General features: G+C 44.6%; 2 pseudogenes across 2 annotated transcripts; both read left to right on the forward strand.

Annotated features, from left to right (window-relative positions):
* The first annotated feature begins 2592 nt into the window (after positions 1 to 2592).
* On the forward strand, positions 2593 to 10126 carry LOC311121326 (ecto-ADP-ribosyltransferase 5-like; annotated as a pseudogene). The gene is made up of 3 exons: positions 2593 to 2671; positions 9038 to 9146; positions 9308 to 10126. The product of its transcript is annotated as an ecto-ADP-ribosyltransferase 5-like (transcript).
* A 5395-nt stretch (positions 10127 to 15521) lies between these two features.
* LOC311121328 (ecto-ADP-ribosyltransferase 5-like) lies at positions 15522 to 16249 on the forward strand (annotated as a pseudogene). The gene has a single exon. The product of its transcript is annotated as an ecto-ADP-ribosyltransferase 5-like (transcript).
* The last annotated feature ends 1065 nt before the right edge of the window (positions 16250 to 17314 follow it).

Below are 17314 nucleotides of genomic sequence, written 5' to 3' on the forward strand. Positions count from 1 at the left end.
GACGGTCTCGTTCCAGGCCGCCTATTTTGAAGACAGGCTGCAGCCATTAAGACATGGCTGCTGGCCAAGTCATCGACTGTGCTGTTGGGCATCAGATTGCTATAGCATTTGATTTGGTTAGCTGATATGTTAAACATCTATCTAAGAGATGTGACATCTGGCAGGCAACTTCAATGTAGTCAGCCTGGAACGTGGCCAACCTCATGAGTGGGGTTGGAAGAGAGATGAGGAGTGACTCAGTTACCAAGAAGCTTTCAGCAGCCATCATGTTGACTAGCAGAGACAACAGAGGCCATAGGGTGGCAGTGAACCGTCATAACAACCTACTGACTAAACTGGTGTTTTGACATTAACTGTTGCTTTGACACAAATACAAAACACAATATATCTAAGAGATGGAAAATACAATGAATATCTTATACAGTAATGATGACACCTGCATAGTTACATCTGGGAAACTGAATGACATTTATCTTTGTCAGGTTGTTTGTGTTGTGGTTTGCACCAAACTCAGCCTGATGATGACTGTGTCACACCTTCAAGAGGGCCTCAAACTTTAGTGTGGATTCTGGGGGGGAAAATATCACAAGAAAATATACCTGTTAGTGGGAAAGAGATCAACAGTAGTCAGAAGTCACCCTGATGATTGACTGATGACTGGTATCATTCCACATTTGATCAAATTTATATAATATTTTATGAAATATTTAAATGGACAATGAAGATGTTCTATTATATTCTAGTGTGTCCTTGTGTGTTTGTGCCTTGGGCTTTAGTGTTTGTGGTTTGAAGGGAACACTACTGTATGTGCACAAATAACTAACCCAAACCCATCTACCTAGACTGTATTAGAACACAGATAACTAACCCAAACCCATCTACCTAGACTGTATTAGAACACAGATAACTAATCCAAACCCATCTACCTAGACTGTATAAGAACACAGATAACTAACCCACACCCATCTACCTAGACTGTATTAGAACACAGATAACTAACCCAAACCCATCTACCTAGACTGTATTAGAACACAGATAACTAACGCAAACCCATCTACCTAGACTTTATTAGAACACAGATATCTAACCCAAACCCATCTACCTAGACTGTATTAGAACACAGATAACTAACCTAAACCTATCTACCTAGACTGTATTAGAACACAGATAACTAACCCAAACCCATCTACCTAGACTGTATTAGAACACAGAAAACTAACCCAAACCTATCTACCTAGACTGTATTAGAACACAGATAACTAACCCAAACCCATCTACCTAGACTGTATTAGAACACAGATAACTAACCCAAACCCATCTACCCAGATTGTATTAGAACACAGATAACTAACCCAAACCCATCTACCTAGACTGTATTAGAACACAGATAACTAACCCAAACCCATCTACCTAGACTGTATTAGAACACAGATAACTAACGCAAACCCATCTACCTAGACTTTATTAGAACACAGATAACTAACCCAAACCTATCTACCTAGACTGTATTAGAACACAGATAACTAACCTAAACCTATCTACCTAGACTGTATTAGAACACAGATAACTAACCCAAACCCATCTACCTAGACTGTATTAGAACACAGAAAACTAACCCAAACCTATCTACCTAGACTGTATTAGAACACAGATAACTAACCCAAACCCATCTACCTAGACTGTATTAGAACACAGAAAACTAACCCAAACCTATCTACCTAGACTGTATTAGAACACAGATAACTAACCCAAACCCATCTACCTAGACTGTATTAGAACACAGATAACTAACCCAAACCCATCTACCCAGATTGTATTAGAACACAGATAACTAACCCAAACCCATCTACCTAGACTGTATTAGAACACAGAAAACTAACCCAAACCTATCTACCTAGACTGTATTAGAACACAGATAACTAACCCAAACCCATCTACCTAGACTGTATTAGAACACAGATAACTAACCCAAACCCATCTACCCAGATTGTATTAGAACACAGATAACTAACCCAAACCCATCTACCTAGACTGTATTAGAACACAGATAACTAACCCAAACCTATCTACCTAGACTGTATTAGAACACACAACTAAACTCATCTATCTCCTCTCTGAAGTGTGCATGTGTAACAACTTTAATTTGACCTTGCACTCCTTCTAAATAATGCCATTTTTAGGAACTTTCTCAAATGGTCAAGAATACATCATTTAGTGCATTCTGTTCGTAACAGATTCTAGTTTTGGGAACAGAAAACTGTATTGAGATCAAATGTTTCATCGATTAAGAAATGAGCAGAATGTTGGCCCAGTTTCATCTCGCTCCATCTTCTCCCACTGCTGGCCACTGGGCTTCCTCTCATCACCATATTTGGTAGTGAGTGGAAGCCCCCACCGGATGCTTCAGGTTTTTACCCCATGTGACACATCAGTGTTTCCCCTTTTACATGTGCTAGGACTGTAATGCAAGGTGTACTCAGGGCTAAAGTCACCAAGGACCAGAAACACCAGTGATCTGTCATACATGGGTGGTTCCATAAAAACAAAACCTGTTTTGCGAATTGACATAACAACAGAAAACACAAAAGAAGAGGATTAAGAGGTTTTGCTCATAACTTGGCCTCACAAAAAAGGATACCGTAACGTTGAGTGACCAGAACTGAAGTAACAGGTAAGAATGTAATATATGTACATAACACCTGTACACCCAGTTTTCTACAGATTATTTCACGTGCAAAAGACACTGAAAAGTAATGATTAAAGAATGATAATAGTAGTAACTTTGCCCTCTCACAGAGTATAACACTGGCTTATGAGTGATAAGTAAAAGTGACTAACTAGCGAGAACAAATACATTTGATGGCAGATATTACAAATGTCACATTTACATTTACCGGTAATTTCATTTCAAGTTCTTCCAATTCTACCTCTTAATATCAATATCTTTGGAACAGGCGCAGTAAGACCTGAGCTGTGTTCGAATACTCATACTAACCGCACTAACCATACTATTTGTGACGTAAATGGAGTATGTAGTATGCTTATTGGTCATAGTATGGATATATTTAGCATGCCAAAAGTTCCCTGATGTTGTACTACATTAGCCAAAATACAAAGTAAACAAGCAGTGGACACTATTTCCGTGCTTTTGGGGCCCATAATGCAATTCTTCAGAGAATGGGCGTGGCTTCACAGCATTTTCAGATTTTAAGAAAATTGCAGAAAATATGTAGCTGAAGTCCGACGAGAGTGGATACAAATTCATTGCTTTAACTTATTACGACAAATGTTAAGAAAATGTTGAGCAATGTAATAATGTAATGCCTTTTGAAATAAGTGACGTTACATGTTATGTTGGGTGACAATTTCTTAGGTACGCTAGCCTTACGAACCGCATAGCATATCATTACAGCAGTTGATTGTATGTACTGGTATGTTAGCTAGCTACCTAACGTTGGTTGGCTACTAATACATTGAACTTGCCAGTATATTAACTATATGTGTCACGGGTGCTGAAGGTGGGTGTGGTGCAGGAATCAAGCGCAGGACGCAGAAACTAAGTCCAAAAGATTTTAGTGAAATATTCACGTAGTACACGAGCACAACAAGCCCGGAGGCGAAATAAAGGCGCACACAGGCGTCAAACTAAAGGCGCACTAACATGTGCGAACACCTCTCCAAAACAACGGAGGGAAACACGTAGCACAGAACACCAAACAGAAGCGTAATCACACACAACACCTGACACACACAACGAGCACTAAATAGGACACTAATGAGCACTAACTAGAAACAGGTGTACAACATCAAGACAAAACCAAACGAACATGAAACTTACAACGGTGGCAGCTAGTACTCCGGGGACGACGACCGCCGAAACCTGCCCGAGCAAGGAGGAGGAGCAGCCTCGGCCGAAACCGTGACAGTACACCCCCCTTGATGCGCGGCTCCAGCTGTGCGCCGACCCCGGCCTCGGGGACGACCAGGAGGACGCGGAGCAGGGCGCGTGGGATGCCCCCGGTGGAACTCCGACAGGAGAGACGGGTCTAGGATGTCCCTCTGCGGCACCCAGCACCGCTCCTCCGGGCCGTACCCCTCCCACTCCACGAGATACTGGAGACCCCCATCCGGCGTCTTGAGTCCAAGATGGACCGAACGGTGTACGCCGGAGCCCCCTCGATGTCCAGTGGGGGCGGAGGAGTCTCTCCTATCTCACCTTCCTGGAGTGGACCAGCTACCACCGGCCAGAGAAGAGACACATGGAACGAGGGGTTAATATTCTTATATTCAATAGGCAGATGTAACCTATAACACATCTCGTTCAGTCTTCTCAGGACTTTAAAAGGCCCCACAAACCGCCGACCCAGCTTCCGGCAGGGCAGGCGGAGGGGCAGGTTTCTGGTTGAGAGCCAGACTCGATCTCCAGGTGCGTACACCGGCCCCTCACTGTGGTGGAGATCGGCACTCGCCTTGTGTCGACGGATGGCCCGCTGCAGGTGGACGTGTGCAGCGTTCCACGTCTCCTCCGAGCGCCTCATCCAATCATCCACCGCAGGGGCCTCGGTCTGGCTCTGCTGCCAAGGTGCCAGAACCGGCTGGTAACCTAACACACATTGGAAGGGGGTTAGGTTGGTAGAGGAGTGTCGGAGAGAGTTCTGGGCCATCTCGGCCCAGGGAATATACCGAGCCCACTCCTCAGGCCGGTCCTGGCAACACGACCTCAGAAACCTACCCACATCCTGGTTGACTCGTTCTACCTGCCCATTGCTCTCCGGGTGGTACCCCGAGGTAAGGCTCACCGAGACCCCCAAACGCTCCATGAACGCTCTCCAGACTCAGGAGGTAAACTGGGGGCCTCGATCAGACACTATATCCTCGGGTACCCCGTAATGCCGGAAGACGTGGGTAAATAGTGCCTCTGCGGTCTGTAGGGCAGTAGGAAGACCCGACATAGGGAGAAGACGACAGGCCTTAGAGAACCGGTCCACAACGACCAGGATGGTGGTATTCCCCTGCGAGGGGGGAAGGTCTGTCACAAAATCCACTGAGAGGTGGGACCATGGTCGTTGTGGAACGGGCAGGGGTTGTAACTTACCCCTGGGCAGGTGTCTGGGCGCCTTACACTGGGCGCACACCGAGCAGGAGGAGACATAAACCCTCACATCCCTGGCTAACGTGGGCCACCAGTATTTAGTGCTAAGACAATGCACTGTCCGGCCAATACCCGGATGTCCAGAGGAGGATGACGTGTGAGCCCAGTAAATGAGTCGATCCCGAATCTCGAGCGGAACGTACTTCCGACCCACAGGACACTGTGGAGGGCTAGGGTCGGCACGCAACGCCCGCTCGATTTCAGCATCGACCTCCCACACAACCGGTGCCACAAGACAAGACGCCGGTAGTATGGGAGTAGGCTCAACGGCTCCGTGTCATACCGCCGGGACAGCGCATCTGCCTTACCGTTCTGGGACCCAGGGATGTACGTGATTTTAAATATGAACCTGGCGAGAAACATACTCCATCGAGCCTGGCAAGGGTTCAGTCTCCTCGCTGCCCGGATGTACTCCAGGTTCCGATGGTCAGTCAAAATGAGGAAAGGGTGTTGAGCTCCCTCAAGCCAATGCCTCCACACCTTAAGGGCCTGAACTACAGCTAACAGCTCCCTGTCCCCGACGTCATAATTTCGCTCCGCCGGGCTGAGCATTTAGAATAAAAATCACAGGGGCGGAGTTTAGGTGGCGTGCCGGACCGTTGAGAGAGTACGGCCCCTATACCGGCCTCAGACGCGTCCACCTCGACCTGAAAGGGTAAGGCGGGATCCGGATGCGCCAACACCGGAGCCGACGTAAACAGGTCCTTCAGTCTCCCAAAGGCCCTGTCCGCCTCAGCTGACCACTGCAGGCGCACCGGACCCCCTTTCAGAAGGGACGTGATGGGAGCTGCCACCTGTCCAAAACCCCGGATAAACCTCCGGTAGTAATTCGCAAAGCCCAAGAACTGCTGCACCTCTTTGACAGTGGTTGGGGTTTGCCAATTACGCACGGCTGACACATGGTCCACTTCCATTCTCACCCCTGACGCGGACAACCGATAACCCAAAAAGGAGACCGACTCCTGGAAAATCAGACATTTCTCTGCCTTGACATACAGGTCGTATTCCAACAGCCTCCTCAATACAAGACGCACCAGGGCTACATGCTCGGCTCGGGTAGGCGAGTACACTAGAATGTCATCAATGTACACGACCACCCCTTGCCCCTGCATATTCCGGAAAATCTCATCCACGAAGGATTGGAAGACTGATGGAGCATTCATCAACCCGTATGGCATGACGAGATACTCGAAATGACCCGAAGTGGTACTAAACGCTGTTTTCCATTCGTCGCCCTCCCTAATGCGCACCAAGTTATACGCGCTCCTGAGATCCAGTTTTGTGAAAAACCGTGCTCCGTGCAATGACTCCGTCATGGTCGCAATCAGAGGGAGTGGATAACTGTATTTCACAGTAATCTGATTGAGACCACGGTAATCAATGCACGGGCGCAACCCTCCATCTTTTTTCTTCACAAAAAAAAAGCTTGAGGACGCGGGAGAAGTGGAGGGCCGTATGTATCCCTGTCTCAAAGATTCGGCTATGTAAGTCTCCATAGCTTTTCTCTCCTCTTGAGACAAAGGATACACGTGGCTCCGTGGGAGCGCTGCTCCTGCCTGGAGATCAATCGCACAATCCCCCTGTCTATGAGGAGGCAACTGTGTCGCCCTAGCTTTACTAAACACGATAGCCAAATCCCCATATTCAGGCGGAATGTGCAGTGCGGGCACTTGGTTTGGACTTTCCACCGAAGTCGCCCCCACGGAAACACCCAGACATCGCCCCTCACACTGAGCAGACCACCCATTGAGAGCTCTCCGTTGCCACGAAATGGCAGGGTTATGGGTACTTAACCAGGGAATTCCCAGCACCACCGGGTACGCAGGAGAGTCGATCAGATATAGCTGTATAGTCTCCTCATGACCCCCCTGCGCACACATCCTAAGTGGCGCTGTGATCTCCCTAATCAACCCCGACCCCAACGGGCGGCTATCTAAGGCATGAACGGGAAAAGGCTTGTCAACAGGCAGGAGAGGAATCCCTAAATCTAAACAAAACTTCCGATCAACAAAATTCCCAGCTGCGCCTGAATCTACTAGCGCCTTATGCTGGGAATGAGGTGCAACCTGTGGAAAACGAACAGGTATACAAAAGTGCACAACAGAGAGCTCTGGGTAAGTGGGGCGTCTACTCACCTGGGAAGGCTCCCCAGTGCGTGGCCTGTTGTCTCCTCCCTCTGGAAACCCTCCCCAGCACCTGGCCGCAGTGTGCCCTCCACGACCGCAATTGGTGCAGGGGACAGGCCCCCTCGGGCTCCTCCTCCTCCTTTCTCTAGCGCCAGCACCCCCGAGCTCCATAGGGCTCGGCTCGGAGGTGCTGGAGGGTGGAATGGACGGACCCCACTCGGGACGTCCACGGGTGGCCAGCAGGGTGTCCAGACGGATGGACATGTCGACCAACTGGTCGAAGGTGAAATTGGTGTCCCTGCAGGCCAACTCACGTTGAACGTCCTCCCGTAGGCTACATCGAAAATGGTCGATGAGGGCCCGTTCATTCCACCCTGCGTCTGCCGCTAGAGTCCGGAACTCCAGTGCGAACGCCTGTGCGCTCCTCCTCCCCTGTCTCAGGTAGAATAGCCGCTCCCCCGCCGCTTTGCCCTCAGGTGGATGGTCGAACACGGCCTTGAAGCGACGGGAGAACTCCGCGTAGGAGATGGTGGTGGCATCCATCCTCCTCCACTCGGCGTTGGCCCATTCCAACGCCTTGCCCGTGAGACAGGAGATGAGGGCGGAAACGCTCTCGTGTCCCGAGGGCACCGGGCGTACAGTGGCCAGGTAGAGCTCCACCTGCAGGAGGAACCCCTGACACCCGGCAGCTGTGCCGTCATACGCCCTCGGGAGCGAGAGCCGAATCCCACTGGGTTCCGGACCTGGGACTGGTGGACCGGCCGATGGGGGTGGCAAGGTAGGTGGAGGTGTGGGTACCCCTCTGGACTCCCATCGGTGCAGGGTGTTGATGACATCCTGTAGAGCGGTCCCCAGTTGTCTGATCTGGTCATCCTGGCCGCGGACATGCTCCTCCAGCGACTCAGTTGTGGTCGTTGCTCCTGCTGATTCCATATATATGGTGTGTGATTCTGTCACGGGTGCTGAAGGTGGGTGTGGTGCAGGAATCAAGCGCAGGACGCAGAAACTAAGTCCAAAAGATTTTAGTGAAATATTCACGTAGTACACGAGCACAACAAGCCCGGAGGCGAAATAAAGGTGCACACAGGCGTCAAACTAAAGGCGCACTAACATGTGCGAACACCTCTCCAAAACAACGGAGGGAAACACGTAGCACAGAACACCAAACAGAAGCGTAATCACACACAACACCTGACACACACAACGAGAACTAAATAGGACACTAAGGAGCACTAACTAGAAACAGGTGTACAACATCAAGACAAAACCAAACGAACATGAAACATACAACGGTGGCAGCTAGTACTCCGGGGACGACGACCGCCGAAACCTGCCCGAGCAAGGAGGAGGAGCAGCCTCGGCCGAAACCGTGACAATATGCTATCTAACTAACTTCCCAACGTCTATTGACTTTATTATTCACGTCATTCTTAGCTTAGCTAAGTGGAATAGTCGTTGTGCGTTCTCAATGAACATTGTTAATGAAGTCGTAAGATGTCTAACTAGTCATTTGTGATGCTAACAAGCTAGCAAGAACTTGCACAGCAACAGCATCAACTTCCGGTAGACAGGCAAAGTTCTAGTATACTCAGCTGTAAGGATACCGTTCGTTTACAATATACTAAAATGAACTAATAGTATGTAGTATATACTCATTAAGTATGTAGTATACAGTATGTTAGTATGGGTATTCGAACACAGCACTGGTTTCTTGTTGAAATTAACTGTCCCCTTCTACTTCCTTCTTTCACGTCATTAGATGGAAATCACATGACCTACACACAAAGAAGACAATCACCTTTTCTGTTATGTTTCTGCTTGTTTTGATGGTAATCTTTGCTTTGATCTTCGGCATTCCCAAATCAAAGGTGAGATATTTAACATTTTAATCAAATAAATAAAACAAAAATATATTACATATTCAATTGTCAATGTTTGCCACTACAGTAGATCAGTGTTTCCAAACTGTAGAACAGGTTGCCATAAGTCTAATCAGTGGAAACGTTTCCAAAAAATTTCACCGTTACAGGATGGAGAAACTCAGAATGGAGGGATTCAAGATGGAGGGATGCAAGAGATTCTACCTCTAGACATGGTCCGTTCTTCTGTTGATGACAAATATGATGGTTGCAGAGGTCTAATGTTAATGGAGGTTGAAAACATGCACCTCTACAATGAGTTAAACACTAATCCTCAATTCAACACATCCTGGAACATAGCAAAACCACATGCTATACCACATGGAGACCTTTTGAAAACAGAGCATTCCACTGCTATCTATTTGTACGCAAAAAATCTACCCAGATTGAATTCCAAATCGATCTACCTGGACTTTAACAAAGCAGTTCAAGAGGGCAATTCTGCATACGTGACATCATTCATGTACCATGCACTGCATTTCTACCTGACTGATGCCATTCAGATTCTTAGAGAAAGACAAGGGGCATGTAAGGAAGCCTTTCACAGAACCAACAAGAAGTTTGATCTGAGTGTTCTCAACCACGAGATCCGTTTCGGCACCTTCGCCGCAAGCTCTTTGAGATCCGACTTAACCAACTTTGGGAATGTGTCTTGCTTTGAGACCCACACTTGCTTTGGCACTGAGCTAACTTCTTACTCAGCCTTTCCTGAAGATAAATAATTTTCAATTCCACCATATGAGATTTTTGAAGTCACCAAAATCCAGACAAAGTCACCAGTGAATAACCTGTTGTGTAAAGTTGTCTGTACACTAAAGAGCAAAGGAGGAGACAGTGATCTGAATTGCAAATTGATTTTGAGTGGAGGTGAATCCACTGCCGAGATGAAACCAAAGAGAACCAGCCACTATCATCACATACACATTTGAGTGACATTGTGGCTGACATGATAAAGCTTCTTTCACATTACACCATTTTCAAAATCCTTCAAATGTCCTTATGTGCTTGACTCTCATGCATAATGGCTGTACAAAGAAATGATAAGTTAGTAATGGCTTTAAAGCTTGCTTCACATTACATGGTTTACAAAATCCTACAGTTTTATTACCTTTCACGCTATGCAAGTCTTGACAGGATTGCACGGTGTCCTGTCAAGTCTAATCTGAAATGAATTATACCAGACATACTGACTCAAGGTCAGTTCTTAATGGGTTGTAAGAATACCAAGAGTGAAAATAAAATAAAACTGCGAGGGCTCTCAGGCTGAGAGAGAGAGTTGGGTGAGAGAGCACTGAGAAGGGTTAGTCGTTTCCTTTGTCTGTGAAGTAAGGGGCCATAAGCCTCTCAGAGTAAGAGTGCTGATTTAGGATCAGTTTCGCCTTTTAGATCATAATGAATAAGATTACATGGACAGGGGATCCTAGATCAGCCCCTGAGCTCCATACTGCTCAATCAACCAATCACAACCAGGAGAGAACAGCATGAAGTTGAGTGGGAGAGACAAAACAAAGATGAATGATATAGCTACAGCATCAATCCTAAACACGTTTTCATGCGAGTGATATTCTGTCGGTTTTTTAAGTACATTGTTCAACTGGCAAAACTGGTTTGAGAGACTCAATGAAGCATAACCGACACACGTTGATAACGTGTAAGAACACTTTAGGCCAAAGGTTAAAAGAGAGAAACGACTATATGTAGGGTACTGTCTGGTATGTTGTTCTACCATAAGAAAAAACACACTGGCCGTGTCCGACTCCCCAAACTAACAAGTAGGCTGATGGATATGCGAAAATACAACGTTTTATAGTATGTGACATTTCTAATATTGAGTATGCTTTAAATGCCAGGATGTCACTGCATGCTATTGAGGAAGAGAATTGTCACTTCAGACCCAGTTGATAATCAGCTGACAATAAGTTAAGTGGAGACACTGTACCAAGATTAGAAGATGTATTCTCAGTGTGGGTGAGCCTAGTATGTTAGTATTTGTGGCTTACTGCATCCATTTTAACTAGACTGTACATTCTAAATAGCCTCGTAATAACCAGACAGATTACCATGTAGTGAAACATTAATGTGAGAGATCCGGCTGGCTTGCGAGACTACATTCTAAATAGTACGTTGTATGATCAGAACTCAGTAGTTTTAGTAAGTAGTAGGTAAGACCGATGTCGGACACGGTCTATGGGGTTTGTCTATGAGGCAGGTTGACAATAAACATCAAATAGCACAACAATCAAGGATAGATTTTACATATTGACCTTTTTTTAATTGATCTGATAAAGGGGTTTTCATATTCATATGACTGTCTCACACTTATTTAGGAGTTGGATTCTGGTGAAACAAACGTTTTATTTGGTATTTGGTATTTTATTAGGATCCCCGTTAGCTGTTGCTATAGCAGCAGCTGCTCTTCCTGGGGTCCACACAAAACATGAAACATGACATAATACAGAACATTAATAGACAAGAACAGCTCATGGACAGAACTACATAAAAAAATGTTTACGGCACACGTAGCCTACATATCAATACATACACACAAACTATCTAGGTCAAATAGGGGAGAGGCGTTGTGCCGTGAGCTGTTGCTTTATCTGTTTTTTTAAGTAGAGGGTTGAAGATGATTGACAGATGCTTTGGTCTAGGCAGGCTGTAGTGACATGGAGCATTCTTCACATTTACCAGTAGAGGGCAGCATTTCAATTAACCAGCTAAAGTAATGATTGACCGAGAAAGCTTAGACTAGGGTTATTCAAATCCAGTCTCACACAGTAGGGATCAGTTCAGTGATTGCTTAAATTCAACACACCTGGTCTTCCAGGTCGGTTAAATTTAAAACAAGAAGTTCCTGCGGCGCTCCAGGAACGAGTGCCTATAGGGCATGTCTGGTGGTCCCTCTCCTCAGGGACCACCAGACAACCCTCTCCTCAGGGACCACCAGACAACCCTCTCCTCAGGGACCACCAGACAACCCTCTCCTCAGCGACCACCAGACAACCCTCTCCTCAGGGACCACCAGACAACCCTCTCCTCAGGGACCACCAGACAACCCTCTCCTCAGGGACCACCAGACAACCCTCTCCTCAGGGACCACCAGACAGGAACACCTGCATCAATTAGTCAAGGGGTTGATGGTTAGTAGACTGAGTCAGGTGTGTCAGATTAGGGCTAAAACTAAAATGTGAAATGTCTGGTGGTCCCTGAGGAGAGGGTTGGGAAACCCTGGACTGGGGGCCTCAAGCTTCACTGTAGTGCTGTATTCCTTTATTCTGGGTGATTGATTGATTCAAGTGGTATTTTGGCTTTTAGTATTCAAGGCCTGAATCAGTCCCTGATTAGAGGGGAAGGATGATGATGATGAGTTCAGCAGTGTGTTGATGATGTTAGTCATGTTCTCACATAGATCAGTATGAAAGAAGTGTGAACAAACAACTCTCAGAAGTCACTTGGTGTTTACTGCATGCATGTGTGTGTGTGTGTGTGTGTGTGTGTGTGTGTGTGTGTACGTTTGTATGTGTGTGTGTGTGTGTGTGTGTGTGTGTGTGTGTGTGTGTGTGTGTGTGTGTGTGTGTGAGTGTGTGTGTGTGTGTGTGTGTGTGTGTGTGTGTGTGTGTGTGTGTGTGTGTGTGTGTGTGTGTGTGTGTGTGTGTGTGTGTGTGTGTGTGTGTGTGTGCGTTTGTTTGTATGTACAGTACTGGACAAACATTTGCACACACCTACTCATTCCAGGGTTTTTCTTATTTTTACTATGTTCTACATTGTAGAATAATAGTGAAGACATCAAAACTATGAATTAACACATATGGAATCATGCAGTAACCAAAAAAGTGTTAAACAAATCAAAATATATTTTAGATTTCAGATTCTTCTAAGTAGCCACCCTTTGACTTGATGACAACTTTGCACACTCCTGGCATTTTCTCAACCAGCTTCACCTGGAATGCTTTTCCTACAGTCTTGAAGGAGTTCCCACATATGCTGAGCACTTGTTGGCTGCTTTTCCTTCACTCTGCAGTCCAACTCATCCCAAACCATCTCAATTGGGTTGATGTCGGGTAATTGTGGAGGCCAGGTCATCTGATGCAGCACTCCATCACTCTCTTTCTTCGTCAAATAGCCCTTACACAGCCTGGAGGTGTGTTGGGTCATTGTCCTGTTTAAAAACAAATGATAGTCCCACTAAGCGCAAACAAGAAGGGATGGCCTCTCGCTGCAGAATGCTGTGGTAGCCATGCTGGTTAAGTGAATTCTAAATAAATCACAGACAGTATCACCAGCAAAGCACCCCCACACCATCACACCTCCTCCTTCATGCTTCACGGTGGGAACCACACATGCTGAGATCATCCGTTCACCTAGTCTGCATCTCACAAAGACACGGCGGTTGGAACCAAAAATCAAAGATGGAAAGAATTTCCACAGATTAACTTTTAGCAAGGCACACCTGTTAATTGAAATGCATTCCAGGTGACTACCTCATGAAGCTGGTTGAGAGAATGCCAAGACTGTGCAAATCTGTCATCAAGGCAAAGGGTGGCTATTTGAAGAATCTCAAATATAAAACATATGTTGATTTGTTTAACACTTTTTTGGTTACTACATGATTCCATACGAGTTATTTCATAGTTTTGATGTCTTCACTATTATTCTACAAGAAATGTGTGGCGTGGTTGAAAAACGAGTTTTAATGACTCCAACCTAAGTGTATGTTAACTTCCGACTTCAACTGTATTTGTATACATATAACAAACCCTAACCTCAACAAAGCAGTTAGAGAAGGAAGATATGGGTATGGAACATCACTCCAGTACCATTCCCTGCACTTCTATCTAACTGACGCCGTTCAGATTCTCAAACAAAGTCAAACAACATGTAGGACCACCTACCGTAGAACCAAGGTGTATTTTGATCGGAATGTTCTAAACAAAGAGATCCGTTTCTGATTCTTTGCCTCCAGTTCTTTAAATAAGTCATTACATATTTTTGCAACACGTCCTGCTTTGAGATCAACACAGGTGTTGGTGCTAACCTGACATATTACTCTGCCGATATCAATGAGTGAGGTTTTAATCCCGTCCTATGAGGTCTTTAGAGTCACTGATGTCCAGACAAACATGTGGTGTGATGTCATCTATACACTGAAGAGCACTGGAATATCTAAGAGCAACATGAACTGCAGATGGGTTTACAATGGAGCAGATCCAAACCTGAGAAGCAGCTTTGATACATTAATCAGAGCATCAGATACAGGCTACATAATGCTCTTTATTGTGTTGATAACTACTGTATATCACTAATCATTCCATCCAGAAACAATGATGCAATTACTACAATGATGAGGAATCTAAACCACTTTCCATATCTTGGTTGTAATGATCCTGTTAAGAAAATCTTGCTTTGCTTGTAAATGTATGTTTTTCTTTCTTGACATTGTCATTGTTTAAAATATTGAAATAAAGGAGCCTATAAATTTGCCCTGCAGCTTTTGTTGAAAGCAATAAAGAAAAGCATTGAGAATGATTACATCTCATGTCATCTTTATACACTGTAGATCTGTTATTAACCTATAGAGCCAGCTCTCTGACCAAGTATCAGTAGATCTTTTCAGACAGTCTGCAGACAGGAAACCTGAAGTCTTCTACAAAACTATATCGGGCTCCAGTTCTGGTAAATTCACCACTAAGATCATTGTAACTGAATGAAGAAGATGATGGTCACACATCCTCAAAGAGCCACAAACATTTTCAGAAATGTGGTTCTGTTTAAACTAAACACACCTTTTCCTGGACATTTGCCAAATAGCAACCAGTGGTCATCCATAACTTTGTTACAACCTGAGTGACCGTAATCATGACTGACCAGTGACCACACAGTGCAGTGGGAGAGTTTGGGGTCATGGAGTGTATGTCTGTTAATGGGACTGTTTATCTCGGTAGAGATACCTTATAAAAGAGGCAGGCAACCCTGGTCCTGGAGTTCCATAGACACATGATGTTTTTGATTTAACCAACCTGGAAGACCAGGTGTGTTGAACTTAGGCAATCACTGAACTGATCATTTAGCTCAGTTGGTCTGGTGTGGAGCCTAGTTGGGGCAACACCCTGCGGCACTCCAGGAACAGGGTTGCTGACCCCTGCCTTATAAGGTGGTGGAGTAATGCAAACCGTTGAGTGTGGAATGTGAGCTTTCTGACACAAGCTCTATTGAATGGCTATTACACCTAAAAACAAGTCAGTGGCCTTGTGGTTAGAGTGGATTTGACCCAGCTACCTTTCGGTTACTGTCCCAACGCTCTTACCCACCAGGCTATCTAACTACATGCACAATGAGGTGAACACAGTCTACCTCCCACGTGAGAAAAATACAAATTCAGACTTCAATAATGCCCTGAACAAAGCAGGACAAAAGGCCAAACCATCTATCCATGAACTGAAAAAAGAACATTCCATGGCTATATATGAGTACACAAATGAAAAGCCCAATATCTACCTGGACTTCAACAGACAAGTTAGAGATGGTAGATCTAATTATGGGACAGCATCACTCCAGTACCATTCCCTGCACTTCTATCTAACTGAGGCCATTCAAATGCTCAAACGAAGTCAAACAACATGTATGACCACCTACCGTAGAACCAACGTTTATTTTGATCAAAACGTTATTAACAAAATTATCTGTTTCGGCAGCTTCGCCTCGAGCACTCCAGACCTGAAAATAGGCAGAGATTCATTTGGAACGACGTCCTGCTTTGAGATCTCCACATTTTGGAGCTGACATATCATATTACTCTGTATTTACTGGAGAGAGAGAGAAGTCTTAATTCCTCCCTATGAGGTATTCACATCCAGACGAAGTCACAAGAGAATAACTTGTGGTGTGAAGTCATCTACACACTAGTGAACACTGGAGTTCAGAGTGACTTGAAGTGCAAGTTGCAAAATGGAGCAAAATCAAACATGAGAAGCAGCTTTTCTGCATTCAACCGCACATCAGGAAAAGGCTACATAATGCTCTATATTATGTTGATAATTACTGTATATCACTGATCATTCCCCCACTAATGTACAATTAAGTAATCTGTCAAAACAAAAAGGTCACGTTCCTTCTTTCAGTTGTAATGATCCTGTTAAAAACTGTTTAACCCACATTGCTTGCTCAGATTCAGATCAAGGTTATATTTCTTGATATTGTGTAGTAATTTGTTGACATTGAATCGAATTGTAATTTGTGATTTGTTGACATTTGTTAGCATGTACACTCTGTTTGTTTACATTCATCTGTACTGTTGTAAATGTTACCCACATTGTTTGCTTAGATTGTTAACATTTCTTCTGCCAGTGAATTGGCATTTGTTGTCATGTGCATTGCAGCTTTTGTTAAAACCAATAAAGAAAAGCATTTAGTATTATTACATCTCCTGTCCTATTTATCCACAACCTGCACATCTGTTATAAATATATTAATTTCAGCTCACTTGAAGAAAATTAGTTTGTTCTCAGGTAGAATTAGAAGTGGCTACAAAGATATTTAGATTTAAACTAAGATGAAACTATTTCTAAATATTTGTAGAAATAAATTAAACTAATGGCTTCGAAATAAACTTGATGCAGCAATTCGACCATGAAGGCCTGATTCACACAGTCTACTCTGAACAGTTGATGTTGAGATTTGTCTGTTACTTGAACTCTGTGAAGCATTTATTTGGGCTGCAATTTCTGAAGCCGTTAACTCTAATGAACTTATCCTCTGCAAAAGAGGTAACTCTTGGTCTTCCATTCCTTTGGCGGTCCTCATGAGAGCCAGTTTCATCATAGCGCTTGAGGGTTTTTGCGACTGCACTTGAAGAAACTTTCAAAGTTCTTGAAATGTTTTGTATTGACTGACCATGTCTTAAAGTAATGATGGACTATGTGTTATTTGATAGTTTTGATGGCTTCACTATTATTCTACAATGTAGAAAATAGTAAAAATAAAGAAAAACCCTTGAATGAGTAGGTGTTCTAAAACTTTTGACCGGAAGTGTCTATATATTTTTACACATATTGCTACAGTTATTGTTATTTATGGTGGTAATACATTTTGTTGTTGTTAATTTTAATAGTGGGAGGGTC

The sequence above is a fragment of the Coregonus lavaretus genome, assembly GCF_964263955.1.
Source record: "Coregonus lavaretus genome assembly, contig: HAP1_SCAFFOLD_5603, whole genome shotgun sequence".
NCBI lineage: Eukaryota > Metazoa > Chordata > Actinopteri > Salmoniformes > Salmonidae > Coregonus > Coregonus lavaretus.